Consider the following 21931-nt stretch of genomic DNA (forward strand, 5'->3'; position numbering starts at 1 on the left):
TCATTCATTACACGAGAGCACGCGACTAATGGCTATCGGCCTTGTTTATGTATAGTGTGAATAATCACATTGACATACTGGTTCCTGCTGGATCACCGAAGTTAAGCAACGTTTAACCTGGTCAGTACTAAATGGGTGACGATTTGGGACTTCCAGATGCTGTATGTGCTCTCCGCTTATCTCGGCATTGTTTCCAGTCGTCCAGGACTTCTTGTCACTGGACTCAAGCAGTGCCGATCCAGGAGAGGTGTGGTTGGGATTGCACAACCCTTGCCCCACAATTACACGCGCACCTGCCCCTACAGGAGTAGCCTTTGTATTTTGAGACTAAACGGAGGCATCGATGCATCGTCTGCGTACATTTTCATTTTTCTAGCAACTCTTCTTTAAAATAACAACAACAACAACAACAAAACACTTCTCATCTTCATCCGTATTATTCGAACTATTCGTACTACTGTTTTATCTCTAAAAATCCATAGTAGAATTGTCCGCAAGTACCTGTGGCGTAACGGATATAAAGTATTTGGTAACATCAGTTTTAAGTGCCTCTTTTCTGGAGTTGAATGTTCAATCTTTAGTGCGGGCGAAACTCAAAATATAATTGTGAATTACTTAGGACTTCTACTCGAACGGAACTAGAGCATGCTATTCCCGTGGATTAAATAAAGAGTTCCGTTCGCAATTCCGTGCAGATTCCAGAGTTCGACAAGATACACCTGAAGAAGGTTGGAGATTACATCGGCTGAAACGTTGTGAAAATAACGTTCCAGATGAGATTAGTAGTCCGAATTATCCAAATTATAGTCAATGCTCATCTAAAAAAAAAAAAAATTCAGAAAAGTATTACCTTCTCCAGTTTTGAAATGCTTGGCCATATTTGTTAGGGTGTCTTTCTTGTAAAGAAGAACTGTCACCCTTGCCATATTGTCTGTTCATAATGTTCTCACACCTGAGGTTATCTTCTTTTAAAATCTTTACAAAGACCATTGTCAGGTTTGGGCTGATGTACCTTATCTCGTTTGAAGGTTCTTAATAAGGTACAGATGTGACACAATAGGTGTGGGCCCGTTTCGAGCTCCTCACATCATTCTGAGTAGAAAGAGTCGTATTCAGTAACAAAGCTCATCCCATGCATGATATTCTGTCGTGGCGATAAATATTTTTTTAGTCGCGTGCAAGCGACTCTATACATCACTCCGTCGGTCGGTCGGTCGGTCGGTCGGTCTGTCCGTAACTCCTCACATTTTGGGCCCTTACGCCAGACTTGCTCTTGTGGGAAAGCACGAACATGTCATGCAGGTGCTGTTTGATTTACAAAATGTACGAATATATCAATCAGGTTTGACTAAGACTTGTTTACAAAACTCGGTTGTGTCAAAACGATCCAAGACCATAGGCTTCGGAAGGTTAAACCCAAAGGAACTCGTCACAGAGCCTGTTCTCTCTCTCTCTCTCTCTCTCTTTCTCTCTCTCTCTCTCTCTCTTACAAAGAAAGGGAATTGAATTATAACTGTAATTGTAAACAGGTCAAGCTTGGATTTTTTTTTAATTACATTTTCACCCCAAACAACTGCCACTTTGTTGTAGGTGGCTACTATCAGGGACATGCGCATCAGGGGTACTGTGTAGGGAGTTGGGCAGTAAGATGTCGGTTCACGTTGCACTTGAACTTCTGCATGTCAGTACAGTTGGAAAAGCAGGGACCCGGCAGGGAATTCCAAAGTTTAGCTGTCCTGGGAAAGAAACTACTGGAGTACATCTAGGGATCTCTACTGTGAAGGGGTGAGCTTTAGCTGCTTGTCGGGGGTATTTACGTCGAAGGGGCACAAGTGCTTGCAGTTCGTCAGAGCATTCACCGTTAAAGTACTTGTAGAAAAGGCAGAGGGATGCAACATTTCGTCGATGGGACAAAGGCTGAAGTTTAGATGACAGTTCAGGACCTATCAGATTGGCGATTCTCTTTTGAACCTTGTCTAGGAATGAGAAACTAGTAGCAGATGCACCAGTCCAAATATGACAACAATACATATATGGGCGAATGGTGGCCTTATAGAGGTACAGGATACTTTCAAGCGTTAGTATCTTTCTAGCACGGTAGAGAGAACCCACCTTCTTCGCAGCGGTCCTGGCGATACTCTCGATGTAATTGTTCCAACTCGTGTTTCCTGAGAGCGTTAGGCCGAGGAGTTTTAAATCTGTACTTTCAGATAAAGTGTCATTGGGCATTGCTATTGGTGGTAGAGAAGGTTTCTTGTAATTATTGAAGAAAACGAGTTTAGTCTTGGCAGCATTGTATGTGACCATCCATTTATGTCCCCATTCCACTACAGATCGGAGGTCATCCTCTAGTGCTTCTGCCATTTCTTTAGATATGTGTCCATTTGTTTTCCTGTCGTGTCTGTTATAGAGTGTGGTGTCGTCAGCATACATACCCATCTCACAGGCAATCTTGTCAGGGAGGTCATTTATGAATATTAGGAATAACAGAGGTCCAAGAATAGACCCCCTGAGGCACTCCCGCATTTATATCTTATTGTTTAGATGTACGACTGTCGAGGACAACCTGGATTTTTCTCTTATCTAGGAAGGATTTAATTATGTCATGTATTCCTCCCGTGATACCGTATGATCTGATTTTCTTGAGAAGACTCTCATGCTATACCCTATCAAAAGCCTTAGATATATCTAGAGCTACCGCTCTACCCTACTCCGCTTTGTCCAGTGAATGGTATATACGTTCTGAGATTACAGTTAGGATGTCTGCTGTGGGACGGGCTTGCCTAAATCCATATTGTTGGTCAGTCAGAAGTTTAGCATCTGTAAGGTGATGGACTAGAGCTTGGTTAATTATTGTCTCAAATATATGGCGAAAAGTGGGAGGAGGCTAATGGGGCGATAATTTACTGGGTCAGATCTTTCGCCAGAATTCTTGAATACTGGTACCACAGAAGCAGTTTTCCAGCAGGCAGGAAAGCAAGATTCATTAAGGCATTTGTTATAAAGTTTCGAGAGAACAGGAGCTACTTCGGCCGCGCACTTTTTTAATAGCACAGACGGGATGAGATTAGGTTCACATGCTTTTGTAGTATCAAGCTCTCATATGATAGCATGCACCTGATAAGGGGTGATTTTCAGATCGTCTAATGTGGCGTAAAGTAAAGTCAGTGATGGGTGGTTAGCAGAGTCCAGCGTGGAGTTGGAGGCAAATCATCTGGCAAGCATGTTAGCCTTCTCAGTTACTAAGAAAACAACCTCATGATTGTTGGATAGTGGGGGAATTGTTGATTGCCCATTATTTACTACACTGTTGTAGATTTTCCAGAAGTCCCGGATTCCTAATTTTTGTGCTTCGATGCGTTTTTGGATGGTTTCAGTAAATTCTCTCTTCGCTGTCTCTATTTCTTTATTACAGTTATTTCTGGCTTCTATGTACTTCTGTCTGTTTGAACTGGACTTATGTCGGTTAAATTTGCGACACGCATGCTGCCTTTGCGCTATGGCAGCTGAACAAGTTGAAGTGAACCATTGGGGAGAGTGGGGTTTGCTATAGAATTTGCGTGTGGGAACATGTGCTTCAGTTGTCGCTTTGAACCATTCAGTTGTCTCATTTGCGCAATGTTCAGCAGTAAGTGAAAATATATTTTTCCATGGAGCGTCCATGATGAGGTTCCTGATGGCGTCCCAGTCAGTCTTTTTATAGTATCTTGTTGTTTTGAGCAGTGGCTCTTCAGTTTTGGCTCTAGAGTTTAGGGCGATTTCAACCATTACCACTGCATGATAAGCGTTCCCAAGAGGGCTGTGGGTATTCGTTACGCAGTCATCGGAGACTGTGGTCAGAAACAGATCTAGAAGTGATGTATGATGTTCTTGCTGGTCTGGGGAACGGGTTGAAAACGTAACCATCTGTGATAAGGAATCAAAGAAACAGACGTATATAGAAGCTAGAAGTAATTGTAAGAGAGAAATAGCGACAGCTAAGACAGAATACACTGAAACCACAAAAAAAAAAAAAACGCATGGAAGCATAGAAATTAGGAACCCGTGATTTTTGGAAAATCTACAACAGTGTAGTAAATAATGGACAGTCAACGATTCCTCCACTGTCAAACAATCATGAGGTTCTTTGCATGGCAACTGAGAAGGCTAACCTGCTTGTCAGTCGGTTTGCCTCCAACTCCACATTCGACCCGGCACACCATTCCCTTCCTGGCTTTCCTTTGCAGACAGACGCCACACTAGATGATTTGAAAATCACCCCTTCTCAAGAACATGGTATCATAAAAAAACCTAGACATCTCAAAAGCATGTGGACCCGATCTCATCCCGGCTGTGCTATTAAAAAATGCACCGATGAGGTTTCTCCAGTTCTCTCCAAACTTTACAACAAATGCCTCAACGATTCTTGCTTTCCTGACTGCTAGAAAACCGCTTCTGTGGTATCAATTTTCAAGAATCCTGACGAAAGAACTGACCCATTACATTATCGCCCCATTAACCTTCTCCCGCTTTTCGCCAAAATATTTGAGTCCTTAATTAATCAAGCTCTAGCCCACCACCTTACAGCTGCTAAACTCCTGACCGACAATCAATATGGATTTAGGCAAGCTCGTTTCACAGCAGATATCCTAACTGTAATCTCTGAACGTATATACTGTTCACTGGACAAAACAAGGGAGGGTAGAGCGATAGCCCTCGATATATCTAAGACTTTTGACAGGGTATTGCTCAATGGTCTTTTAAGGAAAATTAAATCATTTGATGTCACTGGAAGATTACATAATGTAATTAAATCCTTCTTAAGTAAGAGAAAAATCTAGGTTGTCCTCAACGGTCGTACATCCAAACAATATGATATAAATGCGGGAGTACCTCAGGGGTATATCCTCGGACTTTTATTAATCTTGATATTCATAAATGACTTCCCTGATAAATTGTTTTTGAAATGGGTATATTTGCAGATGACACCACACTCTATAGCAGGGGCGAGGGGAAGACAAATGAGCACATATCTAAGGAAATGGCAGAAACACTACAGGAGGATCTCCAATCTGTAGTGGAATGGGGACAAAAATGGATGGTCACATTCAATGCTGCCAAAACTAGGCTTGTTTCCTTCAATAATTACAAGAAACCTTCTCTACCACCAATAGCAATAGCCAAGAACACATTACCCGAAAGTACTTCCTTTAAACTCCTCGACCTAACGTTTACAGCGAACATGAACTGGAATAGGTACATTGAGAGCATTGCCAAGACTGATGCGAAGAAGGTGGGCTCTCTCTACCGTGCTTGAAAACTAGTTACACCTGAAAGTATCCTGTACTTCTATAATGCCATCGTTCGCCCATTTATGGAGTACTGTTGTCACGTTTGGGCCGATGCATCTGCTATTGTCTCTCACTTCTTGACAGGGATCAAAAGAGAGTTGCCAACCAGATAGGTCCTGAACTGTCATCTAGGCTGCAGCATCTGTCCCATCGACAAAATTTTGCATCCGTTTGCCTGTTCTACAAGTACTTTAATGGTTAATGCTCTGACGAACTACAAACACTTGTGCCCTCTCGACGTGAACACCCCCGACAAACCCGACAAGCAGCTAAAATCCCACACTTTCACAGTAGAGATCCCTAGGTGTAAGAAAGCCTTCTTTTTTTACATAGGCGTAACCACTTATCAAGGCCGATAGGCCACTCAAGGATAAGGGTTAAAGAGTGTACAGTAGTCAAAAGGACAATATAGTAATCGATAGTAATGGAAGTTCGGTAAATTTGTTAACTTAAGTGGAACGGCTCATCAATAGTTTGTTCCCCAGAACTGCTAGACTTTGGAACTCACTTTCGGGATTTTGCTTTCCCAACTGTACTGGAATGCAGAAGTTCAAGTGTAATGTGAACAGACATATATATATATATATATATATATATATATAAATAAATATATATATATGTATATATATGTATATGTATATATATACATATATATGTATATATATACATATATACGTATATATATATGTATATATATATATATATACTTGTAAAAAGTGTAAAGTTATGATGTTCTCGCTGAAGATCTATTTTATCTTTGTGAAAGACGCTGAAGAAGAAACAGATTGGAATGCATATATACGAAAAATAAATTATAATTCCGAGTAGTCTGTGAAATGATCGTACACCGAATTATTGTTGATTTGAATTCTAGGAACGCAAGCAATGAATAATACTATACTATTACACATTTGTGTACCTTTATTCATTATATATATCTATATATATATATCTATATATATATCTATATATATATCTATATCTATATATATATATATATATATATATATATATATATATATATATATATATATATATATATATATATATATATACATACATTACGAGGGGAATTCCAACAGTAATGCCGGAATAGATCATAGGGGGTTGCAAATTGTATTGTCATGATCACTGAACTGATGCATTCATGAACTGAAAACTTCATTTCTCTGTAACAGATATTGAAGGTGTGAAACTAAGAAAGCAACCCCGGTCATTAATATACGTCAGAACATAGATGCGTCATTGAATTCCTGGCAAAAGTACATTGAGAATAGTGGTGACAACGTAGAAAAATATATTCTGCGACAAAATATCATTTGTTTTAATAGTTTTTCAGTTAAAAATAAGGGGCTTCTATCTATCTATCTATCTATCTATCTATCTATCTATCTATCTATCAATCTCTCTCTCTTTCTCTCTCTCTCTCTCTCTTTCTATATATATATATATATATATATATATATATATATATATAGATATATATATATATATATGTATATATATACGTTATTTATAATTTTTAACCAAAAGTTTTATATATCAAAATTCCGGTAATCTATAATATAAATCTCACCTGTCTGTTTAAATGTATGTATGTATGTATGTATGTATGTATATGGCCCAAACCATTCATTCCTTCACCATAAAACTCGGGCGTTTTGTATAAGGAGGGGTCTATTTTTTCGCCGACATTTTAGTAAGTCATCGTCACCGTTGAATTGACTTGATTTGGACGCTTTTTACTTCCGGTCGCGTCATAGAAACATCGGCTAAGACGCCAAATTTTCTTTCACTTTCTTTTCCGTTTTGCGTCACGGGTTCGAGCCTGCCTGCATACAATTACTTTTTTTATAAACGGTATTGAAAACTGATACATAACATATATATATATGATAATTATTTTCTTTTGATAAAGCGTTATTAAAATAAAGTACGTCTCTTTGAAAGTACAGTGATTTCTTCTCATAAGGAACACTCGTCTAGCTGAAAGCACTATCAATAATTCCCCCACTCTTTATCTGTACCTAAACCTAAACGTAGATTCCATGAACAAAGCTTCTTTCTTAGAACTGCACGCCTGTGGAATTGTCTTCCGTTTTCCTGCTTTCCGGCTGACTACAATATGGTTGTCTTCAGGTCTAACGTAAACAAGTTCTTGATGAGCCGTTCCATATAAGTTAACAAATTTACCGAATTGATTACTATATTGTCCAATTTCTACTGTACACTCTTTAACCCTTATCCTCGAGTGGCCTCTTGTCCTTGATAATGTGGTGATGCCGTGTAAAAAAATATATCACCTGTCTGTTTAAATGTGGGTATGTATGTATGTATGTATGTATGTATGTATGTATGCCTGAAACTTTCGACAGAGGCGACGAATTTTCACGAGCTCGGTATCATTTTGAAGCTCGGCCCTTCGGACGACAAATATATAAAAATTGGCTAAAAATATTAATTTTTTCACCCTCAACTCGGCTCTTTTCTACAGGGAAGGGTAGCTTTTTCGAAAGTCATTCCCTCTTTTCAACTGTCTAGCCTTAATGTAAATCGATGTCAGTTCCGGTTTGGCGATGGACGCAACAGGAAAAACGTCACGTTTTTTCTTTTCACGTTCTTTTCCCCCTTCGCTGTACAGGGTTCTATCATTTTTTTTTTTTGAGCTCGCAATTTTCTTTCTTTTTTTTTTTTTGCTCAATCAACACCCTTACAGACACCTCCACTTTCTTTTCCACCTTCGCGTCACGGGTTCGAGCCTGCCTGACTACTATTTTTTTTCTGCTCAGCACACACCTCCTAACACCCGAGCAACACCAGGCACCCAGGCTAGTACAAATATAAAAACGAACCGTTTTAATATACTGTCTCTTTTTTTCAGATAATATGATACGCACTATATTTTACCGAAGTATAAAACATTGGATCGTGCATTGGTTTTCAACAGTTGATTTTGCAAAATTAATGATATATTTGTGATCTGCGGATGAATCGGTTAGTCATAGTCTTCATATATTTATTTGGTGGGAGGAGCATGAAAGTGACACAGCACCAACTGAAAATTTAAATATTTCCTCCGTAATTAAGGTTTTAATTTGTTTTTTTAATTTTTTTATATTGTACCAAAACTGTTTCCTTTCATTTTACATTACTGCACTATTTATTTCTTCTGATGAGAAATATACAAATTTAGAAACTCCATGGATTAATAAATAACATCTACTGTATTTCCTATCTTTGAACATTTGATGATGCAATATATAATGTAAATCATCAGTTAATTTTATTCGTTTCATTTTTACTGTCTACGTTGAGTCATTCTCATCACACATCGTCTTCGCATTATTTGTCACTCAGTCCTCATTTTTTAATGAGTAATTTTTCTGACAAAGGAGAAGAAAAAGCTGTATTCTAGGTTGGCAGTATTTTGCATTACCAGCCGCCATAGATGTCGAAAGTTTTCTTTTTCTATGTTTATCCTTGTAACCATGTCACTAGTAAGGGTTCTGGAGGTAAACGTTTTATCAGGGCTGACGTTATCCGCTTGATAGTCAGGGACCCGAACCTTGGATTAACCACTAAGGAGGCTGTCCTATCAGCAAGTGCAAAGTACTGGGGGGCTGCTGTATTGCCATTTGGTGAATGTATTCTGGACCATGCAGTAGCTTCTGGTGGGGCCTCTCGATGCCATATTAGTGGGTAATTGTTACGGCCTTACCTTTTCATGTGCTACAAAAATAAAATATTTCTTCATTTCTATTTCTCTCTTACTTTTCCTTTCTGCCCTGCTTAAAGCAAGTCTGTCGACCTAGTCCACAAATCCCAAAACTCAATCATGAAAAGTTTCACTAAAAAATACACGATTAAACCTGGATCTCCAACTTCTAACGTAGACACCCACTACCATGTATCCTACTCGAACATCAGAGGTCTACGTTCTTACCTTCCAGATGTTGACACCCAATTACAGGAGACTAAACCAGAATATTATTTCTAAGCGAAACTGGTATTGGAAGACTATTTATCTAGATGAGATCATCATTAAAGGATACTCTAATTTAACTTCCAAATCTGACCCTCAAGGTCGCCATGGGCATGGAATATGTGCCTATATAAAATATGGCTTTCCATGTGGGAGGGACATCTCCAAAGAAGATCCTAACTTACCCTATATGTGCTTCCGAGTTGCACTAGCTCAAACTATTGCATTTATATTTTCTCTCTATCGCCCCTCACAACAGCGAAGTTACTATCTTTAAAAGCATATCTGAGAAAATTGACCACGTCCTATCTGCGTATCCTTCAGCAAATATTCATGTCTGTGAAGACTTCAATGTTCACAATGTGGAATGGTTAACTCACTCAAACAAGACCGATGATGAGGGAAGGTTCTCCATTGCTTATGACCTCACTCAGATTGTTCACGAACCCACCCGTGTGCCTGATACTGACGGCCAGTATGCAGGTCTCCTAGACTTCTTTCTCACAACTTGCCCTGAACTGTGTTCAGCTTCCGTTCTGTCTCAACTTGGATCTTCCGACCACTCTGTTGTATCAATTAAGATAAAAATGAAATGTAATAAGTCCTCAGATGTACCTCTCCATCGTACAGTATATCGATACTCTTTGGCTGACTGGGATAGCTTCAGTACGTTTATATCAAATCTACCTCTGCGTTCCATGTTTAAAAAGGATATGTCCTCTATAGTATCAGACCTGATGGAATGGTTAATTGTAGGTATAGACCGTTTCATGCCCTCAAAAAAATTCCAGCAAAAACCCAACAGCCAGCGGTGGTTCTTTCCAGAATGTGCTACTGCCATTATGTACAGAAATTACTTTTTCTATTGCTTCCAACGTAATAGATGTACTGAGACTAAAGCCACTTTCAGGACTGCCAGCAACCACAGTAAAAAAGTAATAAAGAACTCAAGAGAGTTGTATGCTCAGTCCGTCAAGTCCAAAGTAGCTGAGCAGCGGCTTGGTACCCACCAGTTTTGGCAAATAGCAACAGAATCCTGAACAGAAGTGTGTGTTTTATCCCAACAACCATAAATGGACTTGAGGTAATCTCGTTAACATTAGACAAAGCCAAACTCTTTGCCAAGAACTTTGCAGCTAATTCTAACCTTTGCAACCAAGGCTGCCAACCTCCAGTATTTCATCCTGTATCAGAAAACATGCTATGTGATATACAAATATCTGTATGTGATGTTGCCAAGCTAATCAAAAACTTTGATTCCAGTAAAGCAACCGGCCCTGACAGTATTCCAATTATAGTACTCAAAAGACTTCAACCAGAACTACCGCCCATCCTTACAAAACTGTTTAAACGTTATTGTAAGGAGAATTTCTTTCCACCACCCTGGAAAATCTCATCAATATGCTCTGTATTTAAGAATTTAGGTGATCGCTCATCTCCCTCTCATAGTACAGGTCAATAAGTCTTATGCGCGTCATGAGTAAGTTGCTTGGAATCTGTGTTAAATAGATAAATAATCAACCATCTCAACAAAAATAACCGTCTTAGTGACACGCAATATGGTTTCCGTTCTGCTAGATCTACAGCAGATGTGCTTACAGGTATATCTCATAGGATTAGCGAATCTCTCGACGAAGGCAACCTTTCTAGCGCAATTGCTTTTGACATATCAAAGGCCTTTGATAGAGTATGGCATAAAGGTTTACTTCACAAGATTTCCAGCTACAGTATAGCTGGAGATGTCTTCTCAATTATTAAATCATTTTTCTCTGATAGGCTCATAAGAGTAGTGGTTGATGGGCAGAAATCAGAAGCTCACAGTATTAATGCTGGAGTCCCTCAGGGGTCCATCCTGGCCCCAACTCTCTTCCTGATATACATTAATGATCTTCCAAGTCACGTCCTTACATCATTCATAGACATTTATGCTGATGACACTACTATCTATGGTAGCACATCTAAGACAGTAAACGACCAAGTTCTCTCTGATTCTCTCTCCTCTGATCTTGAGCAAGTGGTACAATGGGGAAAGAGGTAGCTGGTTACTTTTAATGCATCTAAGTTCAAGCTTTTATTTTTACATCATCAACGCTCTGATCCCAATCTTGCATCAATTGAAATGAATGGCTCTCGTTTTGGAGAGGCCGCATGTTTTAACAAACTTCTGGGCTTGACCTTTACTCCTGATCTGAAATGGAACACGTACATCAAGTCTGTTGCCAAGGCCGCTGGAAAAATAGTGGGATCCTTCTATCGATCCAGTAGATATCTCACTGCTGATGCAATTCTCTATCTATATAAAAGCCAGGTACGTCCAAGGATTGAGTGCTGTTGCCACATTTGGGCAGGAGCTGCTAGAAAGAACTTATCCCGCTTGATAGAGTTCAAAATAGACTTCGTAGCCTCGTAGGAGATGTCCTTTTCTCTTCCCTTGCAACCTCTTTCTCACAGCAGAGATGTTGCGAGTTTATCTCTACTTTATTATTTTCATGGCAAGTGCTCGGCTTAGCTCCAATCTATGGTCCTCCCGCCCCAAACTTTCACAAGAAACACCCATCTAGCAGAAAACACTATCAATAATTTCCCCCACTCTTTATCTGTGCCTAAACCTAAACGTAGATTCCATGATTCAAGCCTAACGTAAACAAGTTTTTGATGAGCCGTTCCATATAAGTTAACAAATTTACCGAATCTCCATTACTAACGATTACTTTATTGTCCAATTTCTACTGTACACTCTTTAACCCTTATCCTCGAGTCGTTTAATTTTAAGTTAATTTATTTCAATGTAATTTGTAACTAATCGTGAAATACAAAAAACAACATATTTTTTGCTTCTTTTGCGTCAAAAACTATTAAAACGTATTTCGCTTCATGCATCCGGAGTTTGAATTTTGCATTTTCCAAGTGACGACCATATTATCAATGTTTCGATATGAAATCTACGATTGTCAAGATAGCCGTTTCTTTTTATTGTTAGTTTGAAATAAAAGAAAACGCTCTTCTCTTTCCATGTTTAGAATGGGATTCTAAATAAAAACGTCACTATTTAAGCACAGTCCGTATTCTGCATAATTACTAATTATAAATATGGTAATGTGCTTGATGTGTAAAATGTAGTTGCGTGTATGTATGCGTGCGTGCGAGAGAGGAGAGAGAGATAAAGAGATAAAGAGAGAGAGAGAAAGAGAGATAGATAGAAAGAGGAGAGAGAGAGAGAGAGGGGGGGAGACGAAGTAAGAGAAAGACAACAAACAAAAGATTTAGACGCCTCTATTGTTGTGTATGACTTGAATTTTTCACATTTAGATTTTTCATGAATTAACTTTTGACATTTGGGGTTGGGTGGATTTTCTTCAGGGTCACTGTTAGTAATCTGATCGACTGTTCTCTCCCGAGCAAATGACTGGCAAAAAGGCGATGGTGATAGATAGTTCACAAAAACAAAGATAAAAGAAAAAAAATACCTACCATACAGCGTAGACGGAGGTCACGTACAACACGTGTGCCCTACCACCTGTTTACCGAAGAGCTTGCGTTCCTTTTATTTACCCCCTCCACCACCTTTCACTCTACTTCGTCTCGACCCCTCTCCCTCTTTTTGCCCTCTCTCTCCTCTGTCTCCTTTCTCTCTCTCTCTCTTTCTCTCTGTTCTTTCACCTCTATGTCCTCTTTTTTTAAAAACACTTTTTAAAAATCTCCCTCCAACGTTTTTACACGTCTCATTCGCGATCAACTTGAAATATACCTGTTTAACCCGATACGGGACGAAAAGACCTCATATAGCACAAAAAGTGGTCACGAAAAATCCTTACTTTTTCTTTTCCTTTAGTCGAGGTTAAAACTGCCTCAAAAAGAAACAACGTCGATTCTTGTACGGCTAAGAAAGTGACTTTGCTATAACCTTACACTCGTCAGGTAGCTTTAGTAACATTTCATCTGCGATATTACAAGGTGCGTAAGGTATATGGGGACGTACGTTACTATCACTATAACCGAGTTTCGGCCCGGGATTTTTATTGTCGCCCCCCCCCAATCCACATAGATTAGATCATTTCTATAATGACTTGGTCCATTTTGTCAACGGAAATAAACTTAGCTTTAGTAGCGTTAAACGTTACCATCCATTTACGGTCCCATTTCATTACTGACTAAAAGTCCTTTTCTAGGGTTTCTCTTATAAGCATCCAATTAATCCAATGCTGGCTCTATGCAGTTCTAGGGAGTTCACCCTCCCAGGCTTTGCCTTCTCCTTTTGAGAAGAGGTTAGTTTATTTGCTAATCGCCTGAGGTGCACCGTCCGGAATGCCAATGGTGCCACACAGGCATCTTTTGCAATGTCAAAGGGACCCTTCTCTGGAGTACTGCCCTTTTCAATCCCACTTTCCAATTCCTAGTGCCACAGTTCTTGCGGTGGGAAAGAACTAAATATTCAACTTCCATTCATTCATTCATTCATTCATTCAAGCGGTGCCGTACTAATTTCCATCTATCTCTCTCCCTCGAGGCATTCATGAATTCATTGTTGCTCATCATTCAAAACCCCATTCACGCTGTTTCTTGGAAGTGTTTGATTTATTGGCATAGCTTTCTTTACAGATACAAACAGTAGGTTGTAGTTTCTTTGTGTCCGAGCTATCATCCTGTCCATTGCTCTCAAAAGGAATCGTCTGCCCAACACGACGAGATACGAAACAACAAACAGAATTATTACTGATTGCATCCGTTTTACATGATTCACCTGCTTACCATGACCTCACGTTACCCTGATAGGGGGTAGGAGGGCTGAAGTAAGTTCTTTACCTTGCTCAAGGGTCTCCCACAGACAAGGATATATCTTACTTTTCATTTATTAATAGTGCTGTTCAGCCACCCTATGCAACACATAGTGCTCCAAAATGGTCACCCATCTGGTACTGGCCAGGTTCATCGTTGCTTAACCTGGGTATTTTCCATATTTCAGAATTAGACATGAGGGACAAACAAATGTAGACATATCCAAGGTAATAGCAGAAATTCTCGAAAAGGACTTTGGGGCTGTAACTGGATGGTCGCATTTAATGCTACTAAAACCAAGTTTCTTTCCTTTAACAACTACAAAAACTCTTCTTAACCACCGATTGCCGTGACAAATAACATCACATCCGAGAGCTCATCATTCAAACTATTCGGCTTAACATATACAGGAAACAAGAATTGAAACAAATACATGGAGTTCATTGCCAAGGGTGTTGCAAAGAAGTTGGGCTACTTCTATCGTGCTAGAAAATTACTCATACCCAGTGATGTAGCAACTGTTTTTGCCGCCCGGGGCGGTTGTAAGATTTGCCGCGCGTCCCTGCTGACATTTGATGGCCTGTTAACCTTCAACATTTCCGAAAGTCCTCAAAATATTAAAAAAAAACAAAAAACAAACAAAACAAAAAACGGAAAAAATGTTTCTTAGTTTTTTTCATTTCATTGTTTTGTTTTGGTAATTGTGCAGAGAAAGAACGATGAGATTAAATTGTTACGGTATCTTTTGTTTATTAGAATGTTATGTGAAACTACAGTCTAGTTGAAACAGAAAACATTTCTTAGTTATTTCATTTCATGATTAACATATCTATAACAAGTACAAAGTAGTTAAAAATTAAAAACACGCTTATTATTATAATATTATAATACATTTCAGTTTATTCTATAAATACATCAGCGATTTAAAAATTTGATTAATAGTTCGAAAAAATCAATTATTCCGTGATTGTTCGAAACTTGAAAGGAATTCGGTAGTATTTAAACAATTGAATAGAAAACGACTTAAATAGTATTTGAGGTGTAGCGCTTAGTTCCTATTTGAAATTATATCCTCCGATAGGGCGGTCATAAAATCTGTTTTCAGTCGATTTTTATTTCGTAGTTGCTTAATGTTTCTACAATTCCAAAATTACGTAATTTTCTGTTGCTAATTTTCCAGTGTCAAATTTTCCGTTGCCTAATTTAATTATCAGTGATGTTTGAAAATAGTTTTCTTGACAAGAATATTTTGTTTAATTTTTCAATATTTTTCGGAATATGTAAATCAACTGCTTTCTATGAAAGGTTACCTAGAGAATTTATGCAATTAAAAAAAAAAATTGTTTTACAAGTAAAATAAATTTACATCGTATTTTGATGTTATTGTCATTTTAGTTTTAATGATAATTTAAAAATAATAAATATTTATCATTAATACCAATAATGAAAAATTAAGTTAAAAATTTTAAAAAAATCATAGGGACACATTTTTTTTTCGATTCCGATACCTCTAAAAGTTCTGATTTTTTTTACAACCTTAAAGACTCATTTTGGTATAAAATATCAGATTTTTTTAAATTATTTTTTATTTATTTTTATTTATTTTTTCTATTTTCTATTTTTACTCTCTTAAAATGCCACCCTCTGGCACGTACCGTACAGGGCGAACCGCCCCCCATGTCCATGCCACTGCTCACACCAGAAAGCATCCGATATTTTTACAAATCCACAATTCACCCATGTATGGAGTATTTTTGCCACACCTCGACTGTCATATTTACTACTAGTCTCTTACTCTTAGACAGGGTCCCTCCAAAATTTCGAATCTACTAGGTTCTGCACTGTCTACCAGGCTCTAACCCCTGCCCCATCGCCGCAATGTTACATCCCTGTGTTTTTTTTTTTTACAAGTAATTAATAGAATCTGCTTTAATGAACTCATAGCACATGTACCCAATCATCTACGTATTTCCAACTAACACGAAAATCAGCAAAACCCCACCCCTTCACTGTTGAGGGCCCTAGATGCCGGAAAGCCTTCTATTCTAACGATTTCTTCGCTTCCAGACTTCTGAATTCCCTCGCTGTTTCCTGTTCCCATGACTGTACTTACATGCAGAAGTTTAAATATGTCAATAGATATCTTGCTGCTCAACTCCCGACTGTACCCTGTTAGTCACGGTCCCTAATAGCAGCTTCTGACGTGTAAGTGGAAATATGACGTGTTTAAAATGAAAAAGAGTTTTTAAAATAATAGAAAACTTTATAATCACACAGCAAATGGAGAGGTACATTTGTGACGTGGTCCCTGACCCCATTAGTTTCATTTGGGACAACGGTAACGTCTTTAGATATTGAACCACGCCAACAATTAATTTAAATGTTACTTTATGGAAAAAGAAGAAAGTGAAGTATATTAAACGGACGTGCATGCATATATAAAAATGGAAATAAATGGAACATTGAGGAATAGTAGGGTCACCAGTTAACAAGTGCTAACTTCACACATGGACAAAGTTTTGTAAATGAAAAATCAAGAAAAACATTATTAAATATTAAAACATTTATATAATGTAAGTTTACAAAATGATAAATGCCATTTTAAGTCAGAAATGTTAATTTGAGAAAGTTTACGACAACTCGTGTTTTGATAGTAAAAATTTAACATCAGATACAAGGGCTAAAGATGCGTATGTCAATATATTTGTTAATGTGAATAAGTGTCTATGCGTTGTTAGAGTGAATATGTTGCCCTGTGTGTGTGTGTGTGTGTGTGTGTGTGCGCGCGCGCCTTGGTTCTGTTGGTCTGACCTCTCCTTACCATGTATGAATAAATGATGGAGCCTGTGCGTGATGTTTTAAGTGTCCTATTTCATTTCGTCTTCCTTGGCCAAATGTACGGAGTGGTGGTGTTGTGAGCTTACATTCTAGCGCCGACTTTGATTTTCTTTTACTCGAATTTTTCCTTGTTTATTTTTATAGTGATTTCTAACTTCGCAACGGCTTGTTAGAATTTGTGTTTAAAACAAATTCCATTAGTCGAAAAATACTGCATTAACACCTTCCTGTGAAACTATAAATTGTTTTTGGAACTGAAGAATTTAATTGAACACCTATGATAAAAATCTCACCTGTTTGTTTAAATGCATGCATGTATGTATGCATGTATGTATCTATGTATCTATGTATGTATGTATGTATGTATGTTAGAGCTCAAGGATTGGTGTGGGCGCGTGTTAAAAGCACGCAGATGCTATAGCGTCACATATAGCTCCTCCTAGTTTAATCATCTCCACGTACACGCCGTGAGTTCTGCTACGCTAACGGGGCTCTGGTGAATGGAGAATGTTTTTTTTTTTTTTTTACATAGGCATCACCACATTATCAAGGCCAAGAGGCCACTCAAGGATAAGGGTTAAAGAGTGTACAGTAGAAATTGGACAATATAGTAATCATTAGTAATGAAAATTTGGTAAATTTGATAACTTATATGGAACGGCTCATCAAGAACTTATTTACGTTAGACTTGAAGACAACCATATTGTAGTCAGCCGGAAAGCAGGAAAACGGAAGACAATTCCATAGGCGTGCAGTTCTAAGAAAGAAGCTTTGTTCATGGAATCTACGTTTAGGTTTAGGCACAGATAAAGAGTGGGGGGGAATTATTGATAGTGTTTACAGCTAGACGAGTGTATCTTGTGAAAGTTTGGCGAGGGGGGACCATAGATTGATGCTCAGACGAACACTTTCCATGAAAATAACGATACATCAGAGACAAACTCGCAACATCTCTTCTGTGAGATAGAGGTTGCAAGGAAGAGAAAAGGACATCTCCTACGAGGCTACGAAGTCTATTTTGAACTCTATTAAGGCAGGCCAAGTCCTTTCTAGTAGCTCCTGCCCAGATGTGGCAACAGTATTCCATCCTTGGACGTACCTGGCTCTTATATAGATAGAGAATAGCATCAGCAGTGAGATATCTACCGGATCGATGTTTGGCGCCAGAAAAGTGGATCCCTACTACCTTGCGGGATATGGTTTTTGAACCAAAGGTTAAGGATGAGGTAACCCTGACAGAAACCTCCAGAGGAACTTAGGCCCTGTTGACTGTGGCATTCATGACCCACCGGCGTGTGAACTATGCTCTGGTGCCCAGGTACCTAAATCCCAGTCATGAGTAAATGACATTAGGAAGGGCACAAGGAGCACCTGCAAGCCACGGTAAAGGCAATCTTTCTAGGCGAGGAGAACTCTTATGAAAAATCTGCGGTCAAAGCAATTACCGGTCATCTTGCAATGGCTTGTCACTGGGTTATTTTTGCGGGGACTTAGAGAGTGGCACTCATGTCTTACAAGCGCTTGTCACTTTAATACAACGATGTACAGATGTTACCTGGGATCTCTCTTTTATCTCTTATCTTTTTATCTTTTATCCGTCGTTGCAAGTCCCATGGCGATGGAGGAGTGGCAACGTGTACAGACCTGCCTAGTTGGAGGTACACAGTCACAAATCAGCACAGAGGCGACAGGAACCCTATCTTTACATCATGTTCGTGCTTTCACATAACAGAGGTCAACTCCGGTGAGGGTTCCTGTGACTCAGCAGCCCTGTTCAGAGAGAGAGAGAGAGAGAGAGAGAGAGAGAGAGAGAGAGAGAGAGAGAGAGAGAGAGAGAGAGCACTGCTCACCCAGAGTCTTGGGAAAGTGCTAGAAAAGCTGTACCAAAAATTGTCTGTCATACTGTCACTGGTAAGTCTCCTGCGGCTAACGGTGGTTCATGTAAGCAGGAAGAAAACAAAAATGTATCTCCAAAAAGGAGTAAAATTCAATTTATGCTGTTGGAATGTACGCACTCTTCTTGATAAAGGGACATCTAACCGTTCAGAGCGCAGGACAGTCACTGCAGAACTACGGGACTTAACATAGATATTCCTGCTCTGTCAAAAACCCGTCTCCCAGGAGAAGATCAAATGACAGAGGTATCATCAGACTACACTCTCTTCTGGATTGGTAAACCGGAGAGTACCCGTAAAAATGGTGGAGTCAGTTTTACAATTAAAACATCCTTGGTTGATACTATGGAATTTCCTTCCAGTATCTGTGACCGCATCATGAAACTTCGTGTTCCTCTCTCACACAACATATTCATCACTATGCACAAAGCCTTCAAGCGAATGAAGATGGCATCTTGTGTTTCTACAAGTCTTTGCAGTCTGTTGTTGCATCTACACCAATTAATGGAAAAATTGTTATTCTTGGTGATTTCAATGCCCGTGTTAGGAAAGACTGAGATCTGGAGTGCTCTTGGTCGCTATCGTATCGGTTCCATGAATGCCAATGGCCTTAAGCTACTAGAACTGTGTTCAGAATTTAATCTTGCTATCTGTAACACTTTTTTGTCATAAACTGAAGCATAAAGCTATTTGGATACATTCACGTTCAAAGCATGGTCACTTAATTTACTTCATCATAACTCGAAAACGCGACCTTCAAGATGCATATACTGTTGGTGTCATTCGCAGTACTGAATGTGACACCGATCACAAGTTGGAGAGAAGAAAGTTTAATCTACGAATACATAAGAAAGTTAGTCATAGTGGCGTTAAGGTGCCTAGCTGTATTGATGTCGCCAAGTTAAATTTGCCTTAAGTTCAAAAGCGTATGGTGGAAAAGCTTGATAATCTTGCATTTGATGGGGCATTGGTGAATTTCAAGGCTCAGGTTTATTCTGCTGGTGTTCTTATCCTTCTTGACCCCAAGAAGGATAAGAACAGGGGCTGTTTTGTCGTCAACGATCTTGAAATTAATCAATTGCTGATTAATAAATAGGCAATTTATGAATCTTTACTTCGTGAAGATCATTCTGATCATACAACTAATTTGCGGCAATACGAAGACGTCAAAGCCACATTGTAACGTGAGCTAAGAAAGATGAACACCCAATGGTGGATGAATATAACGGAGCAGATCCAAAAGGCGTTTGACACAAAGTATTCGAAAGAATTTTATGGGCTCCTGCACCAAGTATTTGGTCCTCCTACCTCTTCAATATCTCCCCTGATGTCGAAAGGTGGTTTTGTTGTCATTAAGGATCCAGAAAATTTTTTGAAAAGATCGCAAGAGTACTTTACTGATGTGTTTCACAATCTCTCAGTAGGAGATGCTGATGCAATTGATAGCCTACCACAATGTGATATCATTCAGAATGGATCGTTGCAGTTGGCTATCGCACAAGTCAGCGGTGGCAAGGCACCTAGTTTGGATGGTGTTCCGGTGAAACTTAAGATTGGAGGCGTGAATATTGCTAATGCTATTCTTGGTTTTCTTGAGGAGATCTGGGCAGGTGCTCCTGTTCCACATGATTGGACTGATGGTGTCTTGGTGACCTTATTTAAAGGAAAGAGACAGAAGAATGTTTGCGTCCGCTACCGTGGAATCACGCTTTTGGAAGATGCTGGGAAAGTTCTCACACGACTTCTATTAAACAGGTTACTGGAGGATGTTTTTTCTAATGCTATTCCAGAGTCACAAAGTGGCTTTATGTCTGGCAGAGGGACTATGGATATGATTTTTTCAGCCCGGTAAGTCCAGGAGAAATGAATTAAGCAACAGATACCGCTGTATCAAGTGTTTGTGAATCTGACCAAAATATTTGACACCGTCAACAGGGATGCTCTCTGATTGATTTTAGTGAAAGTAGGATGTCCTCCAACCTTTGTTAGAATATTCAAGGAACTGTACAGGGGCATGAAAGCTGAGTCTCATTTAACGGAAAATTGTCTGACGAAACCCCAGTTGATAATGGCGTCAAACAAGGTGGTATTCCTGCCTCTACTCTTTTCTCTATATATTTTGATGCACTACTTGCTCATGCGTTTCGGGATTGCGTCATGTTAACGTTTCGAACCACAGGTCGCATTTTTAATCTTAGAACGTTTAATACAAGAACCAAACTGCATCATTTCTTGGTCAAGGAGCTACTGTATGCAGACGATTCTGCTTTTTTGTCGCACACTGAAGTTGATATGCAGCATATAATGGATAACTTTGCTGACTCCTGCACTGCCTTTGGTATGAGGTTCAGTCTGTCTAAAAAAAGGTGACGTTCACTCCTGCACCGGGCCAGTCATACGAGGAGCCGAACATCATAGTCTGTGGTGCTAGACTGGGAGTAGTTGGTTTGTTTCTCTACCTTGGTAGTTCTCTCTCGACACTGAAATCCGAAGATCAATTCAGAAGGCATCTGTAGCTTTTGGAAGGTTGGAGAATAGTGTGGTCTGATAGTGGCATCACAGACAGTACTAGGATCTGCGTTTACAGGACCTATGTGCTAACCACTTGTTGTATTCATCGGAGACATGGACATTGCATCAAAGGCACAATTAATGGCTTGAACAATTTCACCAAAAATGTCTGAGGCGTATCTTAAACATCAAGTGACAAGTACACGTACCCGATACTGAAGCCCTTGTGAGAGCATATTGCTCTAGTGTTGAGACCTTTGTAATCAGATCCCACATGCGTTGGGTGGGCCACCTAGTTCGAATGAAAGATTATAGGTGGCCAAAACAATTTTTTAACGGGGAGCTAGAAAATGGCAAACGCCCTCAACACAAGCCTAGGAAGGGGTTCAGGGACTCTACCAAGAATAATTTGAAAGTCTTACAAATCGACATAAACATATGGGAAGAATTACTCTGCAAAGGTCTAAGTCGCGAAAGCTTGTGCGCGAAAGTTGTGATGCTCTAGAGAAAAGAAAGCAGGCCCACAGCAATCTGCAGCGAGAGCTTCGCAAAGGTTTAATTGATGGTCTTAATCATGACACACGAGCTGGAAACGATGC

Source organism: Euprymna scolopes, chromosome 24 (genome assembly GCF_053919585.1).
Source record: "Euprymna scolopes isolate OS-2025 chromosome 24, ASM5391958v1, whole genome shotgun sequence".
Taxonomy (NCBI): Eukaryota; Metazoa; Mollusca; class Cephalopoda; order Sepiida; family Sepiolidae; genus Euprymna; species Euprymna scolopes.